Source organism: Callithrix jacchus, chromosome X (genome assembly GCF_049354715.1).
Source record: "Callithrix jacchus isolate 240 chromosome X, calJac240_pri, whole genome shotgun sequence".
NCBI lineage: Eukaryota > Metazoa > Chordata > Mammalia > Primates > Cebidae > Callithrix > Callithrix jacchus.
In genome coordinates, this window is record NC_133524.1 from 99,040,133 (window position 1) to 99,054,806 (window position 14,674).

Below are 14,674 nucleotides of genomic sequence, written 5' to 3' on the forward strand. Positions count from 1 at the left end.
TATTATGTTTCATGAACCTATGATGAAATAACTGTTGGACAGAGTATTTGATATACAGATTAAAGGAAGTCTATAGAAATCTTATGAGCAGATCCAAATATATGTTATTCAATATGCTACATGTATGTCATTTCCAATCAGATGCATTATTTAAGAACCAAGGCTGGATCAACTGGAAAAGTGTTCATTGGAAAGCAAAGTTGGGGCAAGGCACAGTGGCTCATGCCTGTAATCACAGAACTTTGGGAAGCTGAGGCAGGAGGATAGCTTGGGCCCAGGAGTTCAAGATAAGCCTGAACAATATAGTGAGACCCCATCTCTACAAAGAAATTTTAAAAATTAGGCATGGATGGTAGCACATGGCTGTAGTCCTAGCTACTCAGGATGCTGAAGTGGGAGGATTGCTTGGGCCCAGGAGGTCAAGTCTGCAGTGAGCTGTGATCACACCACTGTATGACAGCCTGAGGGATAGAGCAAGAACCTTAAAAAAAAAAAAGTTGTATCATATATTTTACCTTGTAATTAACCAGAATGCCTCATCTACATATTAGTACTTAAGGTAAAAGCAAAACTAAAATAAAAAATACAGGGTACTAAACTATACATATGGTATATTAATTATTATATGGGTTGCATATGTAATGCATGTACAGTACATGTGCATACATGTATACACTAAAAAATCCCAGTCAAAGAACATAGCCCAATCTTAACTTCAAGCATGATGGGATTGATTTTTTTTGACACAGGATCTTGCTGTGTCACTCAGGCTAGAGTGCAGTGGCATGATCTCAGCTCACTGCAGCTTCTGCCTCCCAGGTTCAGTCGATTCTCCTGCCTCAGCCTCCTGAGTAGCTGGGATTACAGGTGTGAGATGCCATACCTAGCTAATTTTTTTTTTGTATTAGTACAGACAGGTTTTGCTATATTGCCCAGGCTGGCGGTCTTGAACTCCTGGCTTCAGGTGATCCACCTGCCTTGGCCTCCCTAAGTGCTGGGATTACAGGTTTGAGCCACTGTACCCAGTCTATGATGGGACTGATATTTTTAACTTCTCCACTTGGCTCAGTATTAAGCCTTTGGGGAGTATGGATTGTACTTATGAAAAAAAACCCGCTATGTCCCCTAAAACCTCTGCTACTTATAAAGAGTGTAGAGAACTATAAAATTAATCCAGGTTAAGAAAAACTTTACTCCTTCCTGATCCTTTCTTCCCTCCTGGAGATAATCAGTATCCAGAATGGGGTACTTACTATCCCACATTGTTTTTTAGTCCTTTACTACATATGAGAGTGTCCCTAGACAAAATATAGTATTCTTTTGCATATTTGTCTATATACAAGCACATACACACGTAAATACTATAGGTGTTCTTGTCTTCCAACTAGCTAATTTAACATTAAATGTCTATATGTATATGTATACACACACACACACACACACACACACACACACACACACACAAGCTTGATTCTTATACTTAAGAGAGTGTTGTAAGGAGTTTAAGGGGAAACCCTCACCAGATCCCAGCACAGTTTTTGACACATTATTCACAGCTAACTGGGATGTTATTTATTTTCACATACACTTCTATTTTTACCATTAAGCATTCTTTTCGTCTCCATTTTTTTTTTTAGTTTACATTGTGGTTCTTTATCAGGCTTTCTGAATTGATTGTTTAACTCATTTATTTTCATTTTTATTGATATAGGTATTTAATGTTTTTAAGTAGTCTTTGAAAGCTACTCTAGCTAAATTCAAGCTTCATTTTATTTTATTTTTCTTTTTTTTGAGACAGAGGTTTGCTCTTGTTACCCAGGCTGGAGTGCGATGGCGCAATCTCGGCTCACTGCAACCTCCGCCTCCTGGGTTCAGGCAATTCTCCTGCCTCAGCCTCCTGAGTAGCTGGGATTACAGGCACGCACCACCATGCCCAGCTAATTTTTTGTATTTTTAGTAGAGACGGGGTTTCATCATGTTGACCAGGATGGTCTTGATCTCTTGACCTCGTGATCCACCCGCCTCGGCCTTCCAAAGTGCTGGGATTACAGGTGTGAGCCACTGCACCCAGCCTGTGATTGCATTTTGGAGAAGACTCTGTGTGTGGCGGGGGGTGGTGAAGGGGATTGTGTGCACCTCACCTACAGGGATGTGTCTGAAGAGTATGCACCATACCAGGGACCACAGACGCTCTTGGGTCACAGCATAGAAGCTGGACCAGTGAGTGATAAAGATTTATTCCAATTTATGAATATGCTTTTGTATATTGTTTGAAAGTTGGTTTCAGGAAAATGTATATTGATAAAAATTTGGATAAAGAAAATACTTGTTAATAGATCGACAACAATAATGTGTAACTGAATTCAGTAATTTGGGAAAGGATTCATTGTATTCAGTTTCTTGGGAAAACAAAGTATATTTAAAACAGTAAATTGACTCTGTGTGTGTGTGTGTGTGTGTGTGTGTGTGTGTGTGTGTCTAGCTCCATCACACAAATACAGCTCACAGGTTCAGGCTTATCTTCAGTTCAGACCAGGCCTGGACTTCCAATCTCAGATTTAGATATTCCTTAAATATGCTTATTTTATAATTTATAAAAATGATGGATACAGGAGGATGGCTGTCTGTAGGTAAGAAAGTTCTGCCTACCAAGGGCTGCCAGTGTGTGCTAGAGGTATCTCATGTTTCATCTTATGGATGCCCCGAGAGTAGAGGATTTTACTGTCTTATTTTACACTTGTTAATTTTATTCTGACAGAATTAGAGTTATTCTATATGTAAATTCATATGGTAGGTTTTAAGTGAGGAATTTTTTTTGCTCCTTGGAAACACTGCTGTGGAAATATTTGACAATGGTGGTATGGTGGTGCCCCCTCGTGGCTGAAGCCTGAACTGCAGCTTGAATATCACAGCTGGAAAGTGGGAGGGAAGGGTTGTAGCCCAAGGCCGCCCTACAGAGTTTTCTAGAAGTCTGAGTGAAAATTGGGCGTTCCCAATATGTAGGAATACTGTCAGCCTCCATTTAAAAAGTGGAGCCTCTTACTATGTGGAAGAGAAAACTGAGTCAGAGGAATAAATATATTTTTTAAAGGCTTTGAGACAAATGGATAAATAGCTGGAGACCTGGGTAAGCTAAAATGGATGCAAATCTTTTATCATCTTTGTAACCCAAGTTTGCTCTTACTATAACTATCTTGTCATGGAAATATATGATAACATCTTAAAATACTAAAACACAAAAAAACTCACTTTTTTTTTTTTGGACTGTGTATTTCATTGTGTGGATGCCCTCAAATTTACTTCACTAGTATCCTAGCAATGAAAATTTAGTTTCCTTACCATTATTTCTATGACCAAAAATAGTGTACTTAACACCATGCTTATGTATATGCAAATATTTTTGTAAGCATTTATTAAGTTCCTGAAAGTGTCATTTTAAAACCCTTTGAACTATAAAATTTTATGTTCATAATGACTTTAAAATACTATTACTAATTTATATACAGTATAAAAATATCTGTTTCTCCACACATTAAAAATAATGTGAATCATTAATCTGGTATGCAAAAAGTCATCTCTCATCATTGCTTTCATTATAACTCGTTTTTGCTGCTTCTAGAATTCCATCCTATGGATGTGACATAATTAATTTTCACAACCCTATATTATTCAGACTGTTCTGATATTTTCTATTATTTACACTGTATGGATGGCATCTTTTCAGAGTCTGTGCACTGCTGAAGGGCACAGTTTCAGGCACAGTTCCTGGGGCTGTTTGCAGCAGTGAGTTAAATGTGTCTTCCTTGAGTCCAGCAAGCTGTCTTAGGAGAATTATAACACAACATGATAAATGTCTCAGTTTGTGTGAGTGTGAATGTGCGTGCGCATGCGCGCACGTGCTGACTACATTTCCCTCTGCCCCTTCATGGGTTTGTGTCTCATTTGGTCTCTCTTCCTAAATTCAGGCCCAGAAGTGACAAAAGATAATTATCAGGATGGCAGTCCTTATAACCAGATGCTTATCAACATTCTTCACTACATTCTGAAGATGAATTTCTACAAGGGAAATTGTTGATGTAAGTGGTGTTCACTCTTTGATATGTATTGACATAGTGGCACACATAGAGTTGGTGCCATTTAGATGATGTCCTCACAAGGGAGGCATGTGAGGACAGCCACAGAGGAGTGAAGAAATTAGTTATGCTGACATCCTATCACATAGGATGGCAGAGTTCAGGATCCAATCTAAAGTCATTGTCATATTTGAAAGATGTGCAAGTGATTAGATGACATCAAATTTTGCACACAAGCACAACCTTATGTAGCATGAGGGGAAGGGGGAAGACAAATGATCATTGCTTGGAGTTACACAGGACAGAGGCAGCAGGGTTAGGACACAGACACTCTTTTATATGCATTCATTTTTATATAAAACATGCGCCAATTCTTTTGTATGAAAGTGTTTGGTCATTACTGTGGTACAACAGAAGACCGGAAGACCACATTTTTAAACAGCTTTCTTCCAATATGCCATAGAAATAATGAAATTTACCCATTTTAAGGGTAAATTTGATGAATTTAGTAAATGTGTAAAGTTGTGCTACCATCACCAGAATCAAGCTTTAAACATTTCCATTACCTCCAAAAATCCTGTCATGTTTGAATACAGTTAATTCCTTCTTCAGCCTTGGCAATGACAAATGTTTTCTGTGTCTATGAATTTGCCTATTTAGATGCTTTATATAAATGGAATCATACAATATTTGGGCTTTATTGTTTGGCTTCCTTCACCTTGTTACGATATATACTCAAGGTTCATCCATAGTGTAGCATGTGTCATAATGTCATTCGTTCTAATGACTGAAAAATCTTGTATGAATAGACTACATTTTTCACTTATTTATCTGTTGATGGTCATTTGGATTATTTCTTTTTTTTGTTTGTTTGTTTTTTGAGACGGAGTTTCACTCTTGTTACCCAGGCTGGAGTGCAGTGGCACGATCTTGGCTCACTGCAACCTCCACCTCCTGGGTTCAGGCAATTCTCCTGCCTCAGCCGCCTGAGTAGCTGGGATTACAGGCACGCGCCACCATGCCCAGCTAATTTTTTATATTTTTAATAGAGACGGGGTTTCACCACGTTGACCAGGATGGTCTCGATCTCTTGACCTCATGATCCACCCGCCTCGGCCTCCCAAAGTGCTGGGATTACAGGCATGAGCCACCGCGCCCGGCCCCATTTGGATTATTTCCAGTTATTGGCTAATATGAATGGCGATTCAACATACATTTGTGTTTAAGTTTTCAGGTAGACTTATGTTTTCATTTCTCTTGAGTATGTACCTAAGAGTGAAATTGCTGGTATCTCCCTGCTTATCCACTTGAGGAACTGCCAGGTAACTTTCATGACCCTGACAGTTATGAGGAGTATAGGCTTAGCCAGTTGTTCTTATTGTGATTAGACAAGGGTTATGTGTTTTGAGAAAGAATACCCTTCTGAAGTGCCCTTCTGTCACATTATATCTGGTAGTTAGGATGACTACTTAATGTCACTGGTGATGTTGAACTTCATCATTTAACTAAGGTGAGGTTGGCCAAGTTTCTCTAGTGTATAGTAACTATTTTCCACGTGACTAGAGAGTATGTGGAGAGAAGGAAAACACTCCCATGTTTCTAATTTTATGGTGATTCAGTGTCATTTGTGTGTGGTGGAATGAGCGCCCTGATGGTGCTGGGGAAGGGAAGAAGGTGAGTCCGTCATTTCTGTTCAACTGAGTCACGGACCCCATAAATGGAGTTTGGGGTAAGGAATGAAGTCACCATATACCCCATTTCCCAGGTTTTCCTGTCCCTGTATGTTTCTTGTCCCCTTGTCTGCCTGAGAGAAGCATGTTTCCTTTGCACTCCCAAGGGGCTTGATGAAAACCTCATACTGTCTGCTGTTCAGGACACTGGAGCAAGTGAGACCAGAGATTTCTCTGCATCCTGGTGCCAAACCCAAACCAATAAATCTGGAACGTTTTTGACTCAGGGTAAGTCACTTCCCCTGATAGCCTCCCTTGGAGAGTGCATATTTCTGTTATGTGGGAGCTTCATTGCTGTGTGGTAGAGTGATGGTGAGGCACACAGAAGCAGGTAGAGGTGGAGCACCTGGTGGGTGAGCCAACACCCAGGGCATGGGCTCCAGGACTTGTGTTGCCTGATCCAGCCGTCTCATCATCTGGATCTTCCCAGCTTTCTATCCTTTCTCAGGGTACTTCGGACACCTGTGTACATCCTATACTGTCACAAAGAGCAGGGGACAAATGAGGTGGGGAAGGGAGCAAAGACAGAGAAAGGTAGAGGTGATCCCTGAGGGACCTGCTGTTTTCTGTTCTCTTCCCTGTTCTTTCTTGTTCCACATGAGGTTACATTTCTTTATTTCACCCTACAGTTAACTTCAGAGACCTGGTAATCCATATGACCCTGCAGCTATGCCTCATGGCCCAAAGGTCAAGATTTCATTTCCACCATCCTTTTCCTCAATGTGAAGGGCTGTTGAGTGAGTACCCTTAGGGCACAATACTGGGGAAGTATAAAATTGTCATCTTCCAAATGGGAAGCTGCTGGTTCCATTGTGGGGAAGGGTAAGAGATGGAATCCCATTGGCATTCTGCCACTTATCTGGAGAGGGTCTTAGTCTCTGTGAGCCAGAGCTTGCAGAGGTGAGTCTGCAAGATGGGACTCACCATACTTCCTTCACACTGCTGTCCTGATAGGTAAATGGAATAAACTGCATATTTTTGTACCACTATCTTAGTCCATTTAGTATTGCTATAACAGAATATCTGAGGCTTCACAACTTATAAAGAGAAAAACTTTATGTGGCTAAAATTCTGGTGGTTGGAAAGTTCAAGATTGGGCATCTGCTTCTGATGAGGGCCTCAGGAAGCTTCCACTCATGATGAAGGCCAAGGGGAGCTGGCTTGTGCAGAGACCACATAGCAAAAGATGGGAAAGAGAGATGAGAGGTACTAGGCTCTCTTCAACAACAAGCTGTTGTGGGAACTAATAGAGCAAGGACTTACTCATCACAGCAAGGATGGTACCAAGACGTTCATGAAGGATCCACTCCCATGACCCACACACCTCCTGTTAAGTCCCACCTCCAACATTAGGGATCAGATTTCAGCATGAAGTTTGGAGGAGTCAAACATTCAAATTGTAGCAAACATTTACTGAATTTATTTCTTCTGAAAATGTTTCTGAGATGTCTCTAATAAGGTAACTTTGGGGCTATTTTGATATTTTGGCCACACTGCCATGACCATTCTTGCACGCATGCCAGGGACTCTCTGCAGTGCAGATTTGAGAGAGCAGCAGTTGATGGGGCCATGCTTGCTTCTCTCATATATGTTCTCCAGTGTCTCTGCAAAGACAGTCTACCATTTTGTTCTCCTGAAGCAACATGTCATTCTTATGACTCCACAATTTCAATTTAAACAGGACACAGCATAAACACAAACTTACTCATCAGATTTTCTCATCAAACTCTAGGACTATTCAAGGACAGATTCTGAGGCATAAAGTGGGACTGTTAAGTTTGTGTTTAGAAATGTACATGTGAAATATGCCATTTATGTGGAAATAGATGGAGAAAAATGAAAAGTATTCTAACGTTACAATGAGAGGATATTACATCCACAAATATTAACATTGGGAAGCCCATTATTGCACAAATCTAGAGAAACAAGTGCTCTCATCTTATAGTTGGTTGGGATATTAAGAGATTTTAACTTTCAACTAGACAGTATATATTAAAAATACTCACTTTTTTTTTATTCTTTGACAAAGAATAACCATTTGTGGAAATGTATCTTCCCGATACAGCCTGGCAAGTCATTATCACGCATGTGTCCCCACCGCTGAGAGCTGAGCTGACCATTTCCCTAGCTGGTTTGCTACCTTCAGCCCCACCGCACTTCCCGACCCAGACTTATCCATCCTTCCAACCAAACATGAGAATCTGTCTCATGGCTGGATGCCGAGCCTTGATGAACCATATACAGAGCTTCTCCAAACATTGATATAGAGCAATGCTCAGGTTCCTACTCCCAGAGGCACCTGTAGAACTCTGACCTCATCACCATCCAAGAGAAATCTCTCTCCTCTTTTCTCTGTGTCCTTAGAACCCTTCCCCTTCCTGCCAGGTACAAGTAGTCCAATCCTTTCCTTAAGTTTAAGTTTCCACACAGGATGAAGCGAACACTGCCTCTGCTTCCAGCCTTGCTATAAACCTTCCCTGAGACATGGGGCAAGAGGCCCAAGCCTGGTTTTCTGCTGGAAATGCAGGAAGGGTAAACACAAGGAGGACAGAGATTAAAGTCCTTGACAGTATGTGTCCTCATACTAAAGATCTGCCACCAGCAATTAAAGGTGCCCAGGCTGTGAGGTTCTGGCAGTAGGCCTGGTTCTGGCAGTGGGCTTGCTGAGCAAGTTTTTTGCCATCCAGCTCTGTGGTTAGGAGCACATGCTTCGTTAGTCACAGACATCCATGAAGAAGAGAGGATACTGGAACCTCACTGGCAGGGCTGTCATGAGATCAAATCCAGATGCTAACATAAAGAAACTAGAGCTGGGCCCCTCTAAACGCTTTGCTCCGTAAGTAGGAGCTATCGTTTCTCCCTGAAGCAGAAAACTCATCTATTAATTTGACCTGCCCCCACAGCCAGGGCTTCTTAACCAGGATGCACATAAGAGTCACCTTGATGTGCCTTTTCTAAACCCTCAGCTGAAGCTCCCTGGTTGGTAGAAACAGGACTTCTGCACAAATGACATTCAAGTCATTAAGCTGTAATAATATGGGCCTCAGAAAATGGATACATCAATGTGGTGCCAACAGTGTATTTGAAAGTCTGTTTCCCCTTTATTTCACCAACAGTAGGTATTACCAGCTTTTGTCCTTTTTTTGTCTTACCTGCTTATTTTCCTTAGACTTACCTCATTGGAAATGTCATGTCAGAAGGTAAATAAAAATACGAGATGCCCAGTTGAATTAAAATAAAATAATATTGCATGCCACATCCAGAGTCACATATCCAATACGGTGTGTGTGTGTGTGTGTGTGTGTGTGTGTGTGTGTGTGTGTGTGTATCTCCTTATCTTACCTATCTATCTAAATAGAGGGGTTGGGAAGAGAATAATTTGTTTTCAGGAATTGGCTAGCATGATCACAATAGCTGGAAGGCCCAAATTTGCAGGGTTTGTTTGCAGAATGCAGACCAAGGAAGAACCAATGTTGCAGTTTAATTCCAAAAGCCATCTACCAGCAAACTTCCCTTCTACCATCTACCAGCAACTCTCCCTTCAGGAGAGGTCAGTTTTTTTCTATGCAGACTTCCAGTTGATTAGATGAAGCCTATCCACAGTATAGATGATAATCTGCTTTACACAATGTCCAGAAATTTAAATTTTAATTTCATTCAAAAACATCCTCAAAGAAACATCCAGAATAATGTTTGATGAGCTATCTGTGTACTTTAGCTCATCAAACCTCACTTTAGCCCAGCCAACCTGACACATAAATATAAGCGTCACACACTAAAATATTATTCATTATTTATCTGGAATAAAATATAAGTGAGTATCTTCTGTTTTATCTGGCTACCCTACCTATGGAGGACTGTCCAACTAAGGTGTCACAGGCAAAAACCCTAGCTGAGCTCCCAGGAGATACCAGCATCAGTCATCATCCATGTGAGTGAGCCTCTTGGATGTCTCAGATGTGTGGACCACACAGCCCCAGATGACAGATACCCCATGAAGCAGAAAACACCTAGCTCAGCCCAGTCAATACAAAGAATCCTGAGCGATAATAAATGGCTATTTTTGGGGATATTGCTTAAGGAGAAATAGATATCCAAAACATTAGGGTTTTAGTGAGCTCTCTCACTTTTTCTATGATCTGTTATTCAATAAGAAAGGGATTCTGTTATTCTTGAAGGCTTGGTGGAACTTAGTTATAATTTTGATTGTAATGTGAGTATTAGTTTATATGTGGATAGAGATTTGTGGACATGTCATTGATTCCTACTTGAAGAGATTTCCAATGGAAATTTTTATAATGTGTAATTTTTCCACTGCTATTTGAATTGAAACATAATACCATAAGATGAGCCTCTACTACAGTCACATAAATTAAAGTACTGAGAGTGTGTTGCTATAAACCACTTCATAAGAAAAACCTCAGAGGTTGGCTTAATGAGTAATCATTCCAAACAAAGGGTATTTCTTCATATTCACTAGTGTTTCAGCAAAGTGTCCTGAAATACTTTCTTCTGCTACAGGGATAGCCCTTGGCGAGGAAGTCAGTTTTCTTGAACACACATAAACAGGACTCCTTTAGGAGACATCAGGCTGCTATGCATTGCAATTCTTGGCGTTTGTAACTGTCCCACAAATGCAGCACTGCTGGGTGGATACTGTCGATTCTGGGGCTCATTTGTAGCCCATGTGACAGCAAATCTAAGTCACATTCTCTAATATGACTTTTATAAGAAATAAAGCCCTTGTAGTTTTAAAAATTATATATCTTAGTTGGTTTAGTGCTAAGACTTGGAGCAGTGGATTTCTTGGGGCAGGAGGCCTTAAATATTCAAGCATTGTAAAGCAAGACCATAGGAATAGTTGAGTAGCCAGCAAGGCACAGAAAGAAGACTAGATCTGTGGGCCTATTGTAAGATCCCCTCCTGTTGGCAGAGCAGAGTGAGTACCTCTGAAAGGTAGCTTACTACCAAGAGATTTGAAGGAAGGACTCCAGCTGAGCAGCATGTTTTTCCTGCTAAAGGAGTGTGCACAGAGGCTAGAAATGTTTTGGTTGTGAATGCCCATTCACATGGAATAAAATATTGGGATGGGGGATAAGGATTTTGTCAAGACAAACCATTGTATGATTCAATTGATTAGGTTTTTGCCTACTAAATGACTATATTATTCCAAGCCTGCTTCCCTGAAATAACTTAGAGATATCTTAAATGGCATATTTTGGTGTTCCTAGGTTGTTTAGTCATATGATTATAAACGGTCTCTCAGTTTTCTGCCACAGATGCCTAACTGCCTAGCATGGTATGTGAGTTGTACATGTTCTCCCCCTCAGGGCTAGCTCCTTGTCAAGAGCCTTAGGATACTTCCCTGGGTCTCTATGTCGTGAAGATACTCCCTCAAGGTTACTTTTAAAGCAAACAAAATTCCTGACAACACAGACTTTTGTCCTATTATCAAAAGAGGGCAGAGTTCCACCAGTTACCTGGGTCCCAGTCTAGTTCCTTTTATTAGTAAGCTTTCTCAGGTGGTGGTCTGAAGAGTGAAGGGTTTTTGCTTTCCAAGAAAGGCAAGAGGACAGAGGGCGGTGTGTAGGAGGCATTTCCGGTGGGTAGGAGGCATTTCCAGTGTTGAGGACAAGCCTGTACATCTCAGTTGCCATAAAAACCAGACGTCATAAGGGTGACTGTGACGACTTTTCAATAGAGACCTACATGGCCTGGTGAAAAAAACAGGATTGCCTTCAGGTGTTTGAGACTCAGCTGAAGATGTAGGACTGAACTGCCCTGGAGTGTGGGAAGACAAGGGATCCCAACCAAGCCTCCTTGTTCTTGCTTTGGGACTCGGTGCCCTGGCTGTCTGGTGAGAAAAAGAGGTGGGTCCCTCCTGGTCTCAGGGAGTGTGGTATCCTGCTCCAAGGTATCTCAGGGCTACTTCCCATGTAAGGGAGGGTTGTGGGAGGATGATACAGGCAAAGACTGAGCTTAGCATCCCATTCTGTATAATGGGGATAATTATGCTCACACATAGAATTCCTGGAACTTACGGTGATAAAAAAGGTACAAGACCATAGCCCTGTAGTCATTGTGGAATCAGGAATGTGTATGTAAATTCAGGCCTGTTTTTCTTCCTTTTCAGATTTGTTTTTAGGGGGGAGATAAGGAAGGAAGAAAAAGGCCCTGGTGAGAAACCCATTGTACCTTCTGGATATGATCACTACCCAATTTTATCAGTGTCATTGGTCACTAACCCAGTGCCTAGTATGGTACCAGGCACAGAGTTACTCCAAGAATGTACAATAATGGCTGGATTCTCTTTCTCCCTGTGTAACTCTTTATGCATGTGACTAAACTTATATTAAGTGTCTGAAGGAGGTTAGTTGTGAGGATCTGGGACATGATGGGTGCTGAAGCTTCTACTCCAGATTTGAAGGGGAGAAGTCCTCAAGAGACCCTTGGCACTTCCTCACTGGTGAGATATGATGCCTGATTCTAATGAGTTCACAGATCTGAACAAAAGCACGTTGTGGAATATAGTCCACTATATTGTGAGGTTCACAATATAGTCCAGAAGATGAGAAACTACTCTTTGTAGTAACCTTGATTCCCATCTAAGAGATGCCTTACTTTATCATAAAGCAATGAATTGTTCACTCGAGGAAGGAACTTGATGTTTAACATGTATTTGCAACAAATTTACATATGTTTTCTGCCTTTACAAATACTTATCAGTGATGCCCGTGTATTTCTCAGATGGGTGCTGAACTATACAGTTAGAAGGTTAGAAGATCTTCCTAGCAATTTGTGATCATAGTATGCATTCTTCCATGGTTTCCATATTTTTTGTCTATTCTGTAATTAAATTTTCTAAGAAGCCAAAAATTAATTAAGTGCTACCTAAAAATATTAAAATGAGAGGTACAAGAATTTGGCATTTTCCAAATTAACACTTGCAATGTAGTTTGCCCTACTATAATGATATCCAGCTATGTCCTCTAAGATAACTAGATTTTTCTAAATACCATTATTATTTCCCAGGGCATCACAATTTCAGTTCTGTAGTACCTGGCCTACCTGTCTTTCCCACTGCCTTGCTCCCAGGTAAACACAGCATGTCTGTCACAATATATTACTTTACATGTACAGAAATATATTTAAATGGAATATAGAAGTGGTTTCTTTTTTTTAAATCAACACCCGGCTTTTTTCATTCACTCTACTTATTTTTATATTTATCTACTTTATTGCATTTATCTATTGATATAGTTCATTCTTTTTGATTGCTAAATACTATTCCAGTATACAACTACAGCAAACATTTCATTATCCATCCATTTGTCTATGGACATTTTGGTTTTTAATTTGAGGCTCTTGTATATAAAGCTGCTATGAACATTTGTGAAGAAGTCTTTTTGGGAAAATATGTGTTATCTTTCAAGGGTCAATACTTAGGAGCTCAGTGCCTGGATCATGTGGTAGAGGTAAGATTAACATTGTAAGGAATCTCCAAACAGCCAAACTGTTTTCAAAGTGGTTGTACCATTTTTCATTCCAACCAGCAGTGTATGAGGGTTTTAGCTTCCAGAAAGTTACCAGTGATTGGTATGGTCAGTCTTTTAAATTTTGATCATTCTTCTGGAATGTAATAGTGTCTCACTATACTTTTCATTTGCTTTCCCTAATTATTAATGATGTTGAATATCTTTCCATGTGCTTATTTGGCATCTGTATATTTTCTGTAGTGGAGTGTCTTTTCAATTCTTCTGTCCATTTATTTATTGGAGTGTCTGTTTTCTTCTTAAGAAGTTTTGTGAGATTTTCTGTATTCTGGATATAAGTCCTTTGCCAGATATATAGTTTCTATTTTCTCCCAGCCAAGAGCTTGTCAACAGTGTCTTTGGAAGAGCAAAGTTTTTAACTTTCAGGAAGTCTAATTTATTGATTTCTTCACCTACAGATTGTAGTTTTGTCTCACTAATGAAGTCTTTACCTAGCCCAAAGTCACAAGGATTTTCTCCTGTGTTTCTGGTAGAAGTCTTACAGTTTTAGGTTATATAAACATATATACACACACACACATATATGTATATATACACACATATATACATGTATATATATACACAAATATAGATGTGTGTGTATATATATATGTACACACTTACATATACATATATAAACACATATACATATGTATATATGTATACTTATATACATGTATGAGTATATGTGTGTATATATGCATATGTATGCATATACGTACACATATGTATACATGTATATATGTGTGTATATAAGCATATATATGATCCACTTTGAGTTGACTTTTGCATATAGTGTGATATTTGGATCACTGTTTGTATTTGTGAATATGGCTAACCACTTCTCCCAGCACAATTTGTTGAAAAATACTATCTTTCTCCACTGAATTGCCTTTGCATCTTTGTCGAAAACAATTATCCGTGTAGATTTGGTCTGTCTTGGATTCCTTATTCTGTCTCTTTGATTTGTTTTTCTACCTTGATGCCGACAGCGCACTGTCTTGATTACTGTAGATTTGTAAAGAGTCTTGAAGTCAGGTAGTGTTTGTTCTCTAACTTTGACCTTTTTTTCAAAGTTGTTTGTATCAGCTAGATCTATTAAACTTTCACATGAATGTTAGAATCAACCTGTCGGTTTCCTTTTTAAAAGTTTGGTAAAAGTTTTATTGAATTTATATTAAATTTATAGATCAGATCCGGGAGAATTGATATCTTAACAATACTAAGTCTTCTGATCCATAAACACAGAATTTCTTCCATTTATTTAAGTCTCCTTTAATTTTCTCAGCAGTGTTTTGTAATGTTCAGTGTACAGGTGTTGTACGATTGTGGGTAGATG

The 14,674-nt window shown here is 39.7% G+C and overlaps 1 protein-coding gene across 50 annotated transcripts in view; it reads left to right on the forward strand.

Annotated features, from left to right (window-relative positions):
• The window catches only part of RAB40AL (RAB40A like), a 145,942-nt gene that overhangs the window by 88,029 nt on the left and 43,239 nt on the right, over positions 1-14,674 (forward strand). For 16 of the 50 annotated variants that reach the window (XM_078363819.1, XM_078363786.1, XM_078363794.1 and 13 more), the window contains one exon: positions 3,966-4,076. The exons of 3 other annotated variants lie outside the window; for them this stretch is intronic. The gene's annotated coding sequence lies outside the window, so the exon portion shown is untranslated. Of the gene's footprint in view, positions 1-3,965; positions 4,077-5,910; positions 6,032-6,432; positions 6,541-12,835; positions 12,899-14,674 lie in introns of all 50 variants that reach the window. 31 more of the 50 variants (XM_078363787.1, XM_078363808.1, XM_078363795.1 and 28 more) reach the window with 5 other exon arrangements.